The sequence below is a fragment of the Chelmon rostratus genome, chromosome 6 (genome assembly GCF_017976325.1).
Source record: "Chelmon rostratus isolate fCheRos1 chromosome 6, fCheRos1.pri, whole genome shotgun sequence".
NCBI classification, from domain to species: domain Eukaryota; kingdom Metazoa; phylum Chordata; class Actinopteri; order Chaetodontiformes; family Chaetodontidae; genus Chelmon; species Chelmon rostratus.
In genome coordinates, this window is record NC_055663.1 from 3,505,027 (window position 1) to 3,520,151 (window position 15,125).

Sequence of the window (15,125 nt, forward strand, 5' to 3'; positions counted from 1 at the left end):
TGCATCTCCTGCACTCGCACAAAGCAGGAGGAGAGGAGTGGGGGTGGAAGGACGAAAGGGAGGGATGAAGAAGCCTCTGGGAGCTGCATCTACTCCTTTAGCACAATGCACTTGGAGTAGGATGGGGTGGAGGGTGGGGTTGAGGTTGCTGGGCTATAAGCCCATAAATTCAGGTTAACCACTTTTTAGAGTAGAGTTGGAAACAGTTGTATGTCCATAATTCCTGGTCATTGTCTTATATGATCTGCAGCAGGGCTGTCGCTTTTTATTCATGTTTGAATGTAGGGGGGGGTGGAAAAATCCGTATTCAAACTGTAATGATCTCTTTGAGTTCCCAATTTACAGTCTAGAAGCACAGCAGACAATTCAAAGTAGTTTGTTTGTCATCCACCTTGACCTATTGCATGCCCTATTGACCCATCAGCAATGTAAGCTCGTAAATAAAAATGGAGGACCACACTGGCAAGCACAGCATTGCTGACTGATCATCATGACACTGAAGCGTGTGAGAAGCAGTGTTCGAAAGTATTTTGGGTTCTACAGCACAGATGGTTAGATTACAGACAAAGATCAGGCTGCTTGGTGACTTTGTATGAAACAACTGCATTACTCTATAACCACAACTGAGATATCGCGTTCAAGACAATGTGATGGATCGACGTCACTAGCATGGAGGCATCAAAAAAGCCCTGATCACAAGTCATTCTGCACGTTAAATCATGTAGGTGTATTTCTCTCTCTCTCTCTCTGCAGATGGTCTGTGTAGTAAATATACTACTATACTATACTATTATATGCAGATGATGTAGTTCTTTTAGCTGAAAATGAAGAAAATTTGCAGAGCATGCTGAACACTGTTGAGGAATGGTGCTGGAAATGGAGACTAGTAATAAATCAAGATAAAACACAAATTGTACACTTCAGGAGGAAATCATTGGAGAGAAGTCAAGTTATTTTTAATTTGGGTTCAGTAGTGCTGTCATATACTGACCAGTATAAATATCTTGGTTTGACACTGGATGAACACATGACATTTAACGAAGTTAATGTTTTAGCTCAGTCAGCAGGCAGAGCTTTGGGATCTGTATTGAACAAAGTAAAGCATTGTGGTAATTAAGGATTCCATACTTATACAGAACTATACAATTCATGTGTCTGTCCGGTGTCTGACTATGCTTCTGGTGTTTGGGGCTTCTGGGAACATACATGTTGCAATACAGTGCATTATAGAGCAATTCGATCATTTCTGGGAGTCCATAAATTTGCTTCTGTCTTGGCCATTACCGGAGATATTGGATGGGAACCTCCAAACATCAGACATAAATGCCAAATGCTTCTGCTGGAATAGACTGGTGAAGATGCCCAACCAGAGAATTACAAAAAAGATATTTAATTGGAGCATCTCCAATCTTCACCCCTGGGCTAATGAGCTAAAATCTTTATTTCATTTGAATAATTCATCATTTATTTTCTATAATAGGTTATGTTGTGATATTCAGGAGATGAGGAGTAACATGTTTCTTAAGTTTATAGAAAAATGGTCTGTTGACATTTGGTATAAACCAAAATTGCGTACTTATTGTCTTATAAAGGACAGCTACTGTGTGGAACCTTATGTACAGTATAATTTAAGCAAAAGACAGAGATCCCTGTGTGCACAGTTACGCTCAGGAACATTAGCATTAGCTATAGAGACTGGAAGGTTTAATGCTACTAAGGACAGACTTTGTTTGCTGTGTGATTTGGGAGAAGTTGATACTGATCTGTATACGCAGATATCAGAGAGGTACTTTTCAATAAGATGTTCTCTGTTTATTTTGATTTCTTTTGGTTGGATGACCATGAAAAACTTGAACTATGTTTCAGAAGGGGAACCTTTTTCATGGCAAAATTTCTTTACCGGACCTGGAATAGAAGACAAGATATTTTGTTTGAGAACAGAGCAGCAGACTTATTGTTTAGGATGTATTGCTGCAATGTCAATATATTGGTGTCTTGTAAACCCATGTGGGTTGGGCACATTTGTGTGCATGACACGAAAATAAAGAAATCAATCAATCAATCAATCAATCATATACTCACTACTGTTTCGACACACTGCACCTTTGGTTGAAGTTGGGTCAGGTGCTTGAACCCCAGTACACCTACCTGCACATCTAGTTAGAAAATAGTTTCGAGGTTTGTCCACACAGGTCTTGATTTCCATGACCAAAATGCAATGAATATTAAAGTTACATAGGTACTGAATTTTGACCTTTAATCAGACCTCAACATTCCTAATTTTTAAGTTCCACGTGAAGTGAAGGGTACTGTAGGTATAAGATCTCACATGGGAGGGTGCGGGAGGTGTGTGAAGTAAACAAAAGATCAGGGAAGCTGTGTTATGGGTATGCACACTAAAGGAGAGGAAAGAGGCTGAACGGATGTGCAGAACGGACCAGAGGACAGTGCAGAGAGAGAGTATGAAGGGCAGGAGTCCAGCATGATGAGACAGAGGAGACAGGGAGTAGATAGGGTCAGCAGAGGAGGGGGGGAAAGAAAGATGAGGAGGTATGGTTGCACTCTGCGTGGGAGGGGGCTGTGTGACGTCAATGGTTCATCCACACACGTCACAGCTGCTTACGCCACTAATGCATGGCAACACGAACACCATGTGCGTTCACTGAAACTAAAAATGGGCCGGCTATAACAGAGGGAAAGATGGAGAGACAGCAGCCACTGTATGTGTGAGAAGTGGCCACAGGTAATTAACCGGTCTAGGGTTTGGATGATGAAGACAAAGCCGGACAAGTGTTTCTTTTTTATCAGACTGCAGCCAAGGTCTGATCAGTCTGCGATGGGGATGCAGGGTCTATATAAAGCATACCCAGTACAGGGATGCCAGCTGTTAGTAATACCGTCTAATGGAGTCTGATGGGAAGAGGACTCTCGATACATTTTTGCCTGAGTGGATGTAACACTTGGTCTAAGACGGAATAAAGCAATTTTAGGCAAAAATGGAGAGTATCCACACACTGGACCAAAACTTTGCATCGCCAAATGATGTCTTTTAGAGCCATTAAAATGAAAGGATTTTCAAATTTTAGAATTTTGATAATGCATGAAAATCAGCGATCATATCTTCAGCCTAATGTAAGTTTGGGATGTTTTCAGTCAGATAGCTTATCACAGTAACATCATCACAGTAAACTGAATTAAATCAAGAGCTTGCATTAAAGAGCTTGCACATACGATAATATGCATATGCATCGCAGTAATCAGACGATGTCCCCTTGGTGACAGGGCTGAGACTGTGTGAAGGGCTCTTAGATTAGATTATGACAGATCGGTAGATCTTGGATAACAGTTGCACAGAAACTTCCGGTTTAACAAAAGTGTCTTTGCAGTTTTAGAGTCTCGTGTTGGAAATGAACCATGGTGAGTAGCTCTGTCATAGTGTAAACGCAGCATTCGTAAAGCCACAATAAGTCAGGCAATACATTAAGTTTACTGGGCTCTGAAAGATGCCCCGTCTCGCACCAAAGCATGTAATAGACCCTTCGATCCATTAGAAGATAGCATGTCAGTGTCCTGTTTTGCCTCAACGGAGTGCATGAATGTGCAGTCCAGCAGGGGGCGATAATGATGGAAGCAAGGGATAACTGTGGTGTAAAGAGCGACAAAGGCCTTGTAGGGGGGAGGCCACGGTGGACGGATGGATGCGTCAAACACAGCACTTTCACGCAGGAGACCAAGGCTCATTTCTTGTGTGAATGATTGTTTTAAAGGTATATTATGCAGGATTTTCCTTGAAAAAACAATGTATATACTCGTAATCCCTCTGAATCATCACGTATGAGTTGCTAGAAGTTTGTGGCAGTGTATTCATCTGCAGAATCCCTGCCCTCTGTATTTTCTTCTGATTTTGCTATGGTCTAGACTTTTCTGGGCTGCAACCTTTGGGCACTGGGCATGTAGCCTCCAGCCAATAGCAGGCGAGGTAGGACTTTAGAAAGCAGGTACACCACTGTTGAGTCACTGCCTTATGTAGGTCTGTGATGCTGCTGGTGGCACGCTGGGCTGTGGGTGCTCGACAAGTCGTTGTTTCAATGTTTAAGGAAGTAGTTATTTTAACCCAAACCATGATCTTTTCCTAAACCTAACCAAACTGTGACCATCATGTTTTTCAGCAAGCTTTACTTTGAAAGTCTAACTAGACGACGCACATTTGTTATTGCAAACCTGACCGTGAAATTAGTGCGTGTACTTTTCATGCCTAAGCGAGTAAAATGTGACACTGACACGGTGGACAGGTGCGTGTATTACATGCTCTGCTGTGATACCAGATTGTTTATTTTCACTAACATTTCTTCAGGCAAAACACTTCATTTCACACAATCATACATAGCTTCCTCTAACCTATGCCTAGAGTGACAAAAGGCACTGACCCACCACTAGACTCCATGGAATACTCCTCTGTAACACACACTGCTGCACGATGGTGTGTGACATGCGGGACAGCCTGCAGAAGAAATCATCATCTTTGCAGGCCTGAGTGACAAAGTGCTCGGGGATGGGGCTAGACTGTCTTCCTAAAAGCCAGCCAGTAATTTAGGATCACATTTTGATCACTGACGTCAATTAAGCAAGTCCCGGGTGCACAGTTTCATCATGGTCATCATCATCATAAATCACATTTCCTCCCAAGATACATGATTGAGCTGCTGCCAGAGTTCATGCTGTGCACTGGAACACATGAAAAAAGGGAGGAAAATTTCAATGAAACGACAACATTAACAGCCAATTATGCCCATGAGCTACTAAACTGACACTGCTTCTGTGTTAAACTTACTAGCTCAGTATTTAGCAAGTAGTAAAAGCAGTACTGTATTTAAGAACTGAAAACTGGAGCTTACTTTATAATAGCCTGCTTCTCTTACATTATCACAACAAATTATGTTGTGTTTCTCTGAAACAGAATGAATCTGCGAGGATGAAACTGATGTGACAACGATGGCAGTGAGTGAAGAGCACCTCGTTTTGGTGAAACAAGCTTTTGTGCAGCAAATTGTGAAATATCTCACAACATACTACAAAGATATAGATTTATGTAGCGGCTCACAGGAAAGATTTAAAAGTATTTCACATGAAAATAGAATAAACTGCACATTTATGAAAAACACACCTACACACAAAAACAATATATATGAGACAATAAATAAAGCAATGTTAAGATTGACAGCATGCTGTGATCAGAACGGACAACCTGGCAAACACTCTGCAAACAAAAAGTTTTAATCAAATGGAGTTTTGTTGCTGTCATGTGAGTTTTGTCTCTGATTCGCCCACATAGGGCCAATTTGAGGTGCTGTATAATTGCACTCAGTTCACAGTAATTCTCTGCAGTTTCACTTCATGAATAATCCGGCATTATGATCGGCGGTTAGGCGAGCTGTGGGCAAATCCACAAACAATATTATCAACCCACACGCAATCATGCAACCACCGGGGTTTTAGAATATTAGTGGGGAACATACAGCATAGCTGCCGTGATGGATTGTGGAGAGTGATATGTGACAATTTAAAAACACCTACACACACGTCGGCAGAGTGTAATGCACTTCAGGCTCCAGGGAGAAGCAAAGTCACTCCATTTATTAATGATATCACTTCAGCTCAATATCAGTTAAAACCCTGAAAATGGATACGAGGTGGCGCGGGATGAGCAAGGCAAACAGTTCTATAAATCCTCCTTTCACTTCCTGGAAATGTTGGTATCAAAGAGCTTTTTAAGACTGCAGGCATGTCTGTAAATCATACAGAGAGGAGCAGAGCTGTTATAATTGCTTTGCAATTCCTGTGATGCCCCACCGCATTATCCATGTCATAGCTTATTGCTTTTTTATTGTTAAGTGCCTCATAAAAACGGCATCGATACATGACCATTGATTTGTGCATGGCTGAGTAAGCCCCCCCAGATGGTGAACATACATGATACGCAAGCGTGCACATGCAGAGTGGAAAGAGAGTGTGCAGGGGCGGTCACATGGACGAGAGGATGCCAGCATCAGATCTGCCTGCCTGAGACCACCACACTGGCCTACTGAGAGTCAAGGCTGAATAAATGGATGTGTCCAGATGAGCAAGAGAGGAGGAGGAAGGAGAGACGGGAAGTGGAGGTTGGTGGGGGGGGGGGTTGCTGGAAGGAGAGAGGGACGGGCCCGTGCTGCTGAATGCCGCATGGCGCTGACTGTGAAACGTAGCTTCTTGTCACAAGTGAACAAATGTGTGTGAGTGTGCATGTGTGTCAGTGTTTGCACTGTGGACCATTGTCTGTATTAGCTCAGCCCCGGATCCCACATCCTGGCTGGTGGTCACACAGTTGCACCGCCACACACACACACACACACACACACACACACACAGACGTAATACGCAGGCTTATCACAGAGACCAGAACACTCCTCTGATTAATAAGCTATTGCGCTGCAGAGTCACAAGCCAAAAGAATCTGCTCTAACCAAATCTGGTTAGCTCTAGGCTGCAATCCTTCCCAAAAATGAACAGAAACTAAACAGAACATTGATCTTGCTCCTCAGAAATTGAAGCAGACTTTAGTTCTGATAAGCTTTTAGGAAACCATGACCAGATCAGACCAGCCTAGCTTGGCCTATCCAGTCTGTAAAAGCTGTGTACCAAAATCAGCTCACCCAGAAAGCCCTAAACTGCACCCGCTCCTTTATCATCGAACCTACTGGCGCTCGAGTGAGAATCTCAGCTATTATTCAGTTTCCAGCCAAGCATTAATATTAATTGTTTTGTCTGAGCCAAAGGCCACTCTACTCGCCATAAAGGACGAGATGCTGTTCATTATTGTCACAGAGCTGTCTTCATTACAGAGCCGTGTTCTTACAGTCTGCTTACGTGCACAACTGCGTGTGCGAAGTGAACGCGGGTGCTCAGTGGGGGCTTATCTCCATCTACAGCTCATAGTTATACATGTCTGCCATTCCTCTGTGTCACATCATGGGCCGTCTCGTGCAATCAATCAAGAGAGCCCATTGTGCCTCACAAAAAGCCAATGAGCTGCATCAATAACTGAGCCTGCACTCCCCACCCATGAATATTCCCCTAATGAAACAATCTCTTACCACAACACAGGCCTGGAAGTCGCAGAAAAAAATGAAAGAGGCTGCACAGCGACAGGAATGTTACTTCGTCTCTTTCTGTCTCTCAAATATGTACAATTACGCTGAGGAGCACACAGTGGAGAGAGGAAAAGGAAAATTAAAAAAAAGAAAGGAACACATGTGCACATTGATCAACATGCTGCTTTGCCATTAGCAAAAGGGCACTAGCCGACTGTAACCCATTCACTCCAATACCCATCCCCCAAAGATGCAACAAGAGAAAGCAATGGGAGGAAATAATGGCCACATTCACGTCTTCAAAACCTCACACATGGAAGAATCACAGTAATGTCCTCCCTCAAGCAGCCTTCATTTCCATTAAGACAACATATCACTCCTCGGTCCCTATTAACCCAGGGACCCAGGCCATCCAGAGCTTGCACTAGCTGGAACGCTTTGCATCGAAAACAGTGTGTTCATCACTTGGCCTCCCACTACTGCCATTAACTCTGTGCTAAGACCATTATTTAAACACTGAAAGCAGAGCGAGTAATTTGGAGCAACGCCGTGCCAGCTCTAACGTCTATTCTATAGCCGCAGCTGCACTGTGTAGTCTGGAATCTGTCGAGGGGCCAGTAAGTGACGCTCCATTGAGCCTCCACAAACAACACAAGATAGAAATGAACCACTGAGGCAGGGAAGAGAGAGGGAATGTTTTTCCTCTAAAAGAAAGAAGACGGATGACAAAGCACAGAAGAGAGGGAGGAGCGGACAGAGAGAGAGACAACAGAGGAGAGAATGGAAGGAAAAAAAAGAGAAAGGTCACGCTTATGATTTATTAAGTCAGATGTGAGACATAAGCAACAAGGAGGCAAATGCGTCATCAGCCAGGCGTACTCTGAGAAAACAGACATGCCATACCTGCCTTCCTCCCTTCCTATAGCGACACAAAAGACGCATGTGACCCTCAATCCACTCGCTGCGAGTCACATGGTTCCCCCCTACCTGTGCCATCTCTTATGCCTCTTGCCCACAAACACACACATGCACAGCACTGTGCATCCCCTCCCCGCAGAGCACATCATCCACCTCCTCGACAACAGCGATATTTACAGCCAGGCCCCCCGAGAGGCCGGGTTCCTTGTCACGAAGCCGGCCCTCTCAGCACAAGCAGGACTGTGGGTGACTTCAACGATCGCTGCCAGTCTCAGGGAGGGGACGGCTATTCTAGACCCCGACAGGAAGCGCGACGCTGGTGTGAATTCCGCATCTCAGGCACTTCAATCCTTCGAGAAACAATAACAGAGGCCTGGCCTTTGACGTCAGCGTGGTCATAACGGCTGAGACGAGGGTAGAGATTAACAGGAGCTCTTGGAGGGGGGGCAGACCCTCTTCCTGTTGCTAGGAGGCGCTGAGTGTCTCATCTTTGGATGGCTGAATATCTTTAAAAAAAGAGAAATATTTAGAGAGAGGGGCAGACACAGACATAGATAATGGGCTCTTCTGTCAGGTCCCGTTGTTGTTTACAGGTTCACTTTACCAGGAACACCAAATCTGGGGTGATTGTTGACGCAAGGAACGATCTATTCAGAGAAGTACTCTTTAGATTACAGCAACGTAAAACACAAATCTTTTTAATTCACAGTGTAAATTCAAAATTCTAACAGGGAATAGGGTAGCTGGTAGTTACAAATACTTACAGAATAAGTTCCTTTTAATTTCTTCCTAAATTACAGATAGTTGCACCATGTGTCATTCTGTACTCTGTATTTATAGGTACCCATTAAAAAATACCTTTAGTCTAACTTATCTCTGAGTTCCTATATTGCCTTATGCCCTCACTACACATCTCTTTCCTTTGTTCGTACATGTATGTACCTGTGTGTGCTGTACTGGTGCAGCATTAATTACATTTTTAATTGGAGATAATTACACTGCATGTTAAGGACTGTAATTTAAAGCACTAGCCAAAAAAAAAAAAGCACATCACCCTTTAGTTGCATAGTTCCCGTGATTTATAAGGCAGTTGTGGAGTGAGGTATTATCTGTGAAACTACACAAAGCTCCAAAGTAACACTGAGGCATCAGTTGGATCAACATTATCAGTGGCATCGGCATTTATGTGCATTTCTGCAGCAGCTCACAAAACTGAAATGTCAAAAGACAGCGCTGGATGTGCTTCTAACTTGACTATACTGGAAATATTAAGGGAACATAATTATCTCATGATTGATTCTCGATTTTCTCATCACATTTATTCATGTGATTTGCTCATCATGGAAACTGTGAAGGAGTTGTGTACACTGATATGTTTATTAGATGCTGTGATAGATGTGAGCCTCTGAGTGAGTCCCAAGTAAACAATATGCACTCAACATGTCAGCCAATGACAACACAGAGTTGGGTAGTATTTCAGTGAAATGTATTTAAAATACAGATTGAACCACTTGTGAGTGTTTTGCAGTTTGTCTTTTGCCCGGAAGAACAAAACAAGATGTAGTTTCAGACAAAATACTTAGAAAGCTTGTATTTGTGCACTTGAGGGAAGCAGCAAATTTCCCATAAGATAAAAGTATTTAATCAAAATATGGTCAGAAATAGCGCTAAAACAAGCTTGAATTATGCTAAAATACAACAGAAGAAAAAACACATGCTCTAGAACTGGAGAATACTCTTACCGGCTAGTAATGTTAGTGCAACCAGTGGGCTTCTGTGGTGGTTAGATAAAGCAGAAATTAAAGAAACTAAAACTGAAATGCAAAAAAAAGTTTGAAAAACAACTAAAACTGAATTGGAAGGAGTGCAGTGTTGGGGGGTGCACAAAGGAGAATCTTATTTAGGTTGTTTTTAGGGGGCTTCTCTCTCTATTTTACTATTTTATACTGTATCACACTCTGTTGCAGTGGTACTATTTTGTGTCTTTTGCACTCCTTGCTTGTAGCGTTGAGGATCTTATACATTCCCTTCTTCCAGTGCACTTACATTGTCATTACAATAGCTTAATTGTTCAGTTCCCCCAGTTGCATTTCAATTGGATGTTCACTTAGTCATTCAGTGGTTGCTTTGCTCTGAAACTGCAACCTCCCACCTCTAAAATATCCTGAATGGTCACTTCAAATCTATAATGTGGGAAATTAGCAGAGCTCATCTTTTGAACGTATGGGCTGAAGGTCAGACCCAATAACACTTTGTATAGAATGTGTTTTTATATATTTTATATAATATTACTTGTATTTTAATCAAATACATTTTCCCGTAGCAGTATTTTATATGACACATTTGATGAGAAAGTACTTGTAATTTGCAATAACAAGATCCTCTTTGATGTATTCGTGCCCATCTTTGTGACAACACAAGTCAAACTGCACATGGAGAGAAGGTCAGTGGGGCTGCCTCGTCAGCAGACCTGTCTGACGTCCACTATCGCAGTGATCTTTGTGTGTGTGTGTGTCTGTAAAGGGTGGAAGCAGCGGGATGCTTTGTGATGCACACAGCCTTTTGACACCTTAGCAGAAGCTGCTGACTCTCTTGTCAGGGCTTCATCCTTTGCGGGCAAAGAGAAATCCTGATTATTATAGAGGGTGTGAAGGCTATCAGCCCATCCTGTTTAGCACACTTACTGAACAATGATGCACAGATGGACTTGTGCATGTATGCTGGGGGCGAAGATAGTATTTTAGACATGAAGTGGACTTCCTTTCTAAAGGCTTTAAAAGATTGTCTTGTTTAATTTGATTTTCAAATGTGTCTTAAAGCACGATAAAAATAGATGCTATTATGCCACAAGCTTAGAATAAGTAACGTGTAAGCCTCGGTAGGTCTCTTCCTGCTCCTCATAACCGCGCTGGAAAGCAATACTGAAAATGCAAAGTAAAGGGTATAGAGGAAGTACTCAATGTCTTCCTATTATTCTAAAAAGAGTCTTTGATTATCAGCCCGCTGCTTGTATGGAGCCTGTCTGCAGCTCTCTGCATTAGTGGTTTATGTTGAATGGCAACTTTCCAATGCAGAAACTACTGTGAAGGCTGCTTGTCTCATTTTTATTATTTATTCAATCCTGAATTTTATCTGAACCTCAGACAAGCGGTGTAGCCTACTTTCATTCTCCTGCACTCTACAAAAGGAATAGTTAATCAAAAAATATTTGAATTTGAAAAAAAAAAATTTGACTGTTCATCTGATAGACAGAAATCTTAATTTGGACAGGAATGGAAAACACATTTAGCTAAAATGATGTTGTAATTCAGAGAAGATACTGTAAAGTTGACTGATACCATGCCAAACCATGTTCTTTCTTTTGGCAGGAGGCCAAAAAAATGAAGAGTTATTTGGAAAAGAAGAGAACAATTCAAATTGTGAGTAAAATGACTCTCAATCAGAAAATTTCATTATGCTGTAAATATCAAACAGGATTCTGTTTTGTCCTTTGTGTTGTTAATCCTCAGAGGTGTAGAATCACATGTTCCACACCTTAACATGCAAGGAAAGTCGGAGTTAAGACTTCAGAAAACATAAAAGCTAAATAGCTCTTGTTAACACTATACTAACACTAAACTAACTGTATAATGACAGCCCAATCTTCTGCATGACTTTAGCTGTTTCATATGGTCATGTTCTGTTCTTCTTCCTTAACAGTCTATTGCAGAAATCTGTAATGGGAAATCTGCTTTGTATTTCTGTGAAGGTGCCTGGTCATGCACCCTAATGCCCATGCCACACAGAAACACATATCCCCTAATAAAATGTTGTCCCCATCAATGAAACAGTCCTGCAGACCAGTGAAAATCAGGCAACAACTCACGTCAGCAATCAGTCGACTCAGATTTGCAGGGGAATATCTCTCCACAAACCCGCTGCTGATTTCAATAAGTAACTCGGCCGTGATTTATAGACTTAATCCCCCACAGGCAGCGTGTACAGCCAGCGCCAATGAAACACATTGGTTTGGATGTGATCTAAAGCGTCCAGATAGCTGCGCCATGTGGAAAAGAACATATGGATCACTGAGCCCTTCTCCAACATTCCTGAGCAATCTGGACAGGACATTGAGCGTTTTATCACCACCAAGGACTCGGCGGCGAGGCTGCGGAGGCATCCAGTTGCTTGTTCCCAGCGGGATAAGCATCCTATCTGTCCTCTGGAAAAACAGGAAAAGACCTCTTGCACATTGCTACTGTGAAGTCATGTTCTGTAACTTCAGCTTAATCATAGTTGGAGGCTCTCTGTCATGTAGTTTGCAGTGGATATGATCCAATTTAAACTCTGGAAACTCGGGTGTTTTGTTCTGCCAAAACACAGCTTCATTGCTGCACTGAACCTCACTGCCACTTTTCAACAGCTCTGATGATATCGAATAAAAATGATCAGCATCTTTGTCTTTCTGACCTGTGAGTCACTCTGTCCATGAGCAAAATGAGCCACTTGGATCGGCAGCGCAGTCTAAAGCTCGCTTGTTGTGAGATCATTTGAGAATATGTCATCAGTTCCACTTGCAACCTTGGGACCCTGAATGGACCCTGCTTTAGTTACACAGCATACTGCAGAGCTTAAGTGATTAGCTACCAGCAGAGCATTTTATAGGAGAAAGCAGGAGAGGAGAGGGATTACAGTGGTAGTCACTGTGCCATGGGGCATTGTATTTCATACAACATTCATCATGCTATGAGCTTCCTTATTATAAGAACTCAGTGTGAGAAGACATGTGGTCTACTGGCCAAACCATATTCAGCCCTGAGCTGCCAAAGTGCAACACATGGCCTCAAGAATCATAAATCACGACAAACTACCCAATAATTTTTCTGCAGACTCCAGCAGGTGTCACTCTAACTTGTGATCCCCAATGCAGACATAAGTGCTGCAGCCACCGGCTCAACCTGGCTGGGACTGTGTGGGGCTGCAAGAGGCGGGGTCAGTCAATCAGTCATTCAGTCACTGCCCTGCCTTCAGCGGCGGGAGAGTTCACCAGGGGTTCAACCCGAGCCAGCAGAGGAGTGTGAAACCCAGTCTGCCTGCCACACTCTGCTGAACCCCCGGCCTCGGGGGGGAAGCAGCGTTTTCTCCTCGGCGCTGAAGAAAACGCCCTTACCTCTCTGTTTGTGTGCGTGTACTAAACTGCTTCAGCTGAGCATTTAAGCCATTTCAAGATAACAATCATGAACGCTCTTTGGTGGCTTTGGCATGTAAACCGTGAGAGCATTCATCTCAAGGAAGCGCAAGAGGAGAGACATTCTCTCTGTGAAAACGAGGGAAGCTTTTTGATTTCCCAGGGCATGCCCGGCTTATGCTGTTCAGTATGTCAGACAGGAAAGAAGCGGTGTAGCATAGGCCTACAGCACTCGAGAAACCACTGACAGGCTGTGTTTCAAGGACACAACCTTTCGTTTGTTTTGCTGAGGAGTGAAGTTGAAAGTGTGGGCGTAATTCTCCATTTGTCTCTAGAATTGGACTTCCCTGAACCCTGTCATTTCTAATCTCGGGGGCAGAGCTGCTTTCACACCCTGTGGCTTTATGCAAGCTCATATGTACATTTCAGAGCTCTTTAACGTATAAATCTTCATTTATATTGATAGCAGGTTGCATAACTTCCATAGCAGCTGCAGCTTCACAGACAGGAATTTACATGTTCTGGACACAGTTTCTGTTTCCCTCTCTGTTTCTCTGTCCATGTTTATGTGCACGTGTGCAAACGTGCCCATGTGTATACGCACTGGCACAAGTAATGATCATAGAAAAGGGAATTAAAAACAGCACTTTCAGTAGGAGCATAAGTTGGATCAAGAGCTCTTAATTGCCCATCTCACAATCAAGGAGCTGAAACCTTGTGTGTCTCTATAAGGCACACCATACATGGCAGGCACTCTGCTTGCATATGAGATTTGTTGTAGCACTAAGCAGTGCTCAGAGATGCAGAAAGGGGCTGCATTCACTCTTTTTTTTCTTGGTCGCGCAATCAATCGTGCAGGGCTGGGTTACACGCTCACTCTGGCTAATGAGTGTAGAAACCTTGCTAACTTTGGAAAGACATTTCTCAGATGCATTGGTGTTGGTTTTGGTCAGTCCATACTGATTACACTAACACCTAAAGCCCTGAATTCTTCTTGAAGCCTTTGTCTGACACTTGTAACCCCTGCCGGCATGCAGGTTCGATTTCCCTGTCACTGGTCAAATCCAGATAAGTAAAATAGTGTTAAACAGAGCCACGGTGTGCACAGTAAATATATATGTTGTGCACTGGGATAGAAGCCCATGAGTGGCACAGATGGTGTCATGATAGACTGAGGCTGTGATGGGACAGTGAGGAGATGATGGGATGGAAAAAGAGCTTGTTGCCTGTTCTTTGGGTCCCATCTCACAGCAGACAGCTTTTTCCCTAAGTGACGGCTATAAAGCTTCAAATAATGAGTTTCATCATAGAGTATGCTAATTTGGACATTTTAAATTCAGTAGCTTAAAGGAGTACTCCAGTGATTTGGACTCTCCTGATTTACAGTCGTGAGCAAAAGTCAAGGCTTAAAAATGCTCATCTTTCATACATTCATCTTTCAAGTTCAGCTCTAGCTCAAGTTAGTGACCTTAATGACATCATCAGGGTTATTTGTCAGACTTTAGAAAGTTCCCTCCAAAGCCACAGAAGACATCTGTTATCACCCAAAGAGCGGTACCCCCCATGATGAGTATACTGGCCTTTACGTGGAAAATCAGTGGAATAACCCTTTAATTTTAACCGACACCAGTTCTTATCTCACCACTTTGTATTTTCCACATCAATCACGGAGCATCAACCCTCCAGCCACTTAACAGGCTATTAGATGTGGCTCGCAGTAACGTGTTGTTTAGTAGCGCTCTATTCATCCTGGTGTTCAAACAGAGAGCAGTTGATTTCCACTGTAATGCTTTGATTCCATCACAGAGTAGAACTTCCACTCATTTCCTCAGCATTATTCACATTGTGCAATGTGTACTCAGCACAAATACATGAGCCTTTCACTAATGTTACCTGTGTGTGGAGGAAGCTTT